The sequence below is a fragment of the Otolemur garnettii genome, unplaced genomic scaffold, assembly GCF_000181295.1.
Source record: "Otolemur garnettii isolate 467f Iridium unplaced genomic scaffold, OtoGar3 scaffold00152, whole genome shotgun sequence".
NCBI lineage: Eukaryota > Metazoa > Chordata > Mammalia > Primates > Galagidae > Otolemur > Otolemur garnettii.
Window position 1 is genome coordinate 4,018,554 of NW_003852547.1, and position 4,204 is coordinate 4,022,757.

Genomic DNA, 4,204 nt, shown 5'->3' on the forward strand with positions numbered 1-4,204 from the left:
CTAATTGTTCTTGGTTAATAAATTTAGCCAAAGTAGCATGGCGTTCACAACTACTTTCTCCTTCCAGTAGAAACGTCTCTCTCCACCTAATATCAAAACTTTGATGTCTCCGTATTTGGATTTGAAAAAAGGAAGTTCAGGTTCCAACTCAGCTGTATACTTCTGGCTTCCTGCCCTTGAGCAAGTTCTTTCCCACTTTGTGGCCTCTGCTTTCTCATATCAAAATACAGGAGACAGTAATCTTTTACTCCCAATAATAATGTGAAGCAGGCTTTTCCTCCTTTTTTAGACTGTAAAACTGTCATATTCCTGGCTCAGCACCTGGAGCTCAGTGAGGAGGGTGCCAGCCACATACACTGAGGCTGGCAGGTTCAAGCCCGGCCCAAGGCCTGCTAAACAACAATGACAACTCCAATGAAAAAATAGCCGGGCATTGTAGCAGGCACCTATAGTCTCAGCTACTTGAGAGGCTGAGGCAAGAAAATCGCTTAAACACAAGAATTTTTTTTTAACCAGATAAGGCTTGTTTTATTTGAATGATTGATCGTCAGTCATGGAGGCCACTATGTACAGACAAGAGGGGGGGCGTTCTACTTCTTGGTCTCTTCCTCTTTGGACAGAGTCTTGATGATCTCCTCCTTCTTGGCCTAGAGGTACTCTTCACAACGCTTGCGTACTTCCTTGGTCTTTGACCTGCGGGCCTCAGCCTGGTCAGCCAGGAGCTTCTTGCAAGCCTTGTCTGCCTTCAGCTTATGGATGTGTTCCATGAGAATCCGCTTGTTTTTGAACACATTCCCCTTCACCTTCAGATATAGGCTATGATACATGTGGCGGTCAATCTTCTTAGATTCTCGGTATCTTCTCAGCAGCCGGCGCAGAATCCTCATTCTCCTCATCCAGTTTACCTTCTCAGGCATTTTCGCATTGGCTGTACCCTTCCACTTACCTATGCCCTATGCCTGCCCTTCCGGCGGGCCAAGGTGTTTTTCCAGCATTGAGCTCGGGAATGGACAGTCAGAGGCTTGCGGATGTTCAACCCATCTTTGATCAGCTTCCGGATCTGCTGGTGGGAGTTGGCATTGGCGATTTCATTAGTCTCATTGGGGTCCAACCAGACCTTCTTTTTGCCACAACAGAGGACACTAGAGGCAAGCCTCTTCTGAAGCCTGAGCATACTCATGGCTCTGGCCACAGTAGCCTAAGCACAAGAATTTGAGGTTGCTATGAGCTGTGATGCCATACCACTCTACTGAAGGCGACATAGACTCCATCGCAAAATAAATAAATAAATAAATAAATAAAAGTAAGTCATATTCCTAAAGGCTGATTCCAAGATTTCCGCTATTTTATGCCTTGTTTCCTTGTCACTGTAAGGACTCTTGCATGATTCATTATGGATGGACACTTATGTAGTTTTCTTTTTGTTTCTTGGGTTACAGAAAATATTTAGAAACTTTTTTCCTTATTCCTAAAGTCTCCTTGTTTTGTGATGATACTTTTTGTAGAGATGAGGTCTCACTGTGTTGTTCAGATGTGTGTTGAACTCTTGACTTCAAGCAATCCTTCTGCCTTGGCTTTACAAAGTGCTGAGGTTGCAGCTTTGAGCCACTGTGCCCATGTTTTGTGATTTTTATATGACTTTCTCTCTAGACCCAAGCTTGATTTGGTGATCATTTGTTTTCAGAGGAAAAGTGTTTTGTTTTGTTTTGTTTTGTGACAGAGTCTCACTTTGTCACCCTCGGTAGAATGCTGGGGCGTCACAGCTCACAGCAGTGTCAAACTCTTGGGCTTAAAGAATTCTTTTGCCTCAGTCTCCCAAGAAGCTGGGGCTACAGGTACCGGCTACAACACCTGGCTATTGTTTTATTGTTGTAGTTGTCGTTGTTTGGCAGGCCCAGTGTATGTGGCCAGTGCCCTAACCACCCAGAGGAACTTCTTGTATTAAACTTTTAACTGTTGCGAACTAGGCCATAGGCAGCTATTGCTCTTTTGGAAATGATGTTCCTCAGTGAATTTTTGGTATTCAGTATTGACAAAAACTGAGAAGAGACAACCACAGGGAAATGGGTTCCGATAATGGGGCAGCAGCTGAGTGCTTGTTGATTTGCTGCTGTCATGACCACAAATGTTTAAAAATAATTTGTACAGAGACAGAAAAAAGCAGTGGTTGGTGTCTCTGTCTGTGTGAGCCACTGCCTTATCAGTGGCACAGAACACAGAGACCACAGTCATTCAGAAGGAAGGCACTGCCATGCATAGAGAGGAGAGGTGAGGGGAAGGGCAAAGGTGACCCACAAACATAGTTTAGTGCTTTACAGTAGATTGAGCCTGTCAGAGAACAGATTCTGGTTACTCACTGATATCACTCCTAAATCTGCAAACTAGGCTCAGCACCAAGGATGGGATGAAGGCCTGGCACTGGTGAATTGATAATTGTGGGTTGTACACTCTGTATGGATTATGATCAGTTTAACTCTTCATAGCACCCTTATGAGATCTGTACTTATCCCATTTTCACATGAGCAAATTGAATCTTGAAGAGACTAGGTCATTTGTCCAGGATCATCAAACCTAGTGTTAGAGTCAAAACTTGAGCCAAAGCTGTCTAGCTGCCATCCCCAGAACTTTGTGTTTAAGTATTGTCCAACTAAGTGCTCAGTCATATTTTAGTTATTATTAATCATATCATCATGACCATTATTTTACCTTAACTTCACAGGTACCCTGTGACATTTTCTTATTCTACTTTTGCAGATGGGAAACAGGCCCACCAAGTTCACCTTACAATAATGGGCAACATTGTCAGCAACCTGCCTTGTTTTTTTCTTTGCAGGCCCACATCTCTCCCACCCCTGGCATTAGCCTATGGTTGAGCCCCCAGTCCCAGCTGCAGTTCTTGTTTAATGCCTCACATCTTTTCTCTGACTGTCAGACAACAGTCACGGGAATGTCCTGTGCCATCTTCTCTCGGCAAGAGCTGTTGGCAGACAGCAGCAGATGCCCAGAGTCAAGGTCATGTGCCGCTCAAGTGCTGAGCTGGAGAAAAGACCCTCTCTCCCTGCTGCTTGTGACCAGGCAGGGTGGGTTTGAATGTAGAGGGCTCTGTCAGAATTGCTCTGTGACTAGAGAGTGTGTCCAGCAAAGCCATGCTGTTAGGGGTCCATGGGATTTTACACTTGTCCTCCACACAATTTTTCTCTGTATTTTATTATCATTATTATTATTATTATTTTTGTAGAGTCTTATTTCATCGCCCTCAGTAGAGTGCCTTGGTGTCACACACCTTACAACAACCTCCAACTCTTGGGCTTAGGCGATTCTTTTGCCTCAGCCTCCTGAAGTAGCTGGGACTACAGGTGCCCGCCACAATACCCAGCTATTTTTTTGTTGCAGTTTGACCGGGGCCAGGTTTCAACCTGCCACCCTCGGTATATGGGGCCGGCACCCTGCCCACTGAGCCACAGGCACTGGCCTTTTCTCTGTATTTTAGATTTCATTTTGTTTTCTTCTTTTTGTAAATTAGTCTTTTTCTATTATTATATTAGAATGTTCTGCTTTATCTACTTTAAAGGTGAGAGTCAGCTGAGGGATCATTTGACTTTTTTTTTGAGGTAGAGTCTGCTCTGTCGCCCAGGCCAGAGTACAGAGTACACTATTATAGCTCAGCACAACTTCAATCTCATAGCTCAAGTGATTCGCCTGCCTCAACTTCCCCACTAGCTGGGACTACAGGTACAAGTCACCATGTCTCACTAAGTTTTCTATTTTTTATAGAGATAGGGATCTCTTCCTCAGGGCAGTCTTGAACTCCTGCCCCTCCAGAGTATTATGATTATATTTTTTGTTTTTGTTTTGTTTTGAGACAGAGTCTTACTTTGTCTCCCGCAGTACAGTGCTATAACATCATAGCTCACAGCAACCTCAAACTCTTGGGCTCAAACTATTCTCTTGCCTTAGCCTCCCGAGTAGCTGGGACTACAAGTGCCCACCACAATGCTGGCTATTTTTTTTAAGATGAGGTCTTTCTCTGGCTCAGGCTGGTCTCGAACTCGTGAACTCAAGTAATCTACCCACTTCAGCCTCCTAGAGTGCTAGGATTAGTAGAATTACAGACATGTGGCACCATACTCAACCTCTTTTGACATTTTAAGGGGAAGAATAGAGTATTTAGCTCGGACCAAAGTGAGACTCTCAAAAAAAAAAA

General features: G+C 44.1%; 1 pseudogene; it reads right to left on the reverse strand.

Moving 5' to 3' along the window:
* Positions 1–518: 518 nt before the first annotated feature.
* Positions 519–1,180, reverse strand: LOC100945094 (annotated as a pseudogene).
* Between the last annotated feature and the right edge of the window lie 3,024 nt (positions 1,181–4,204).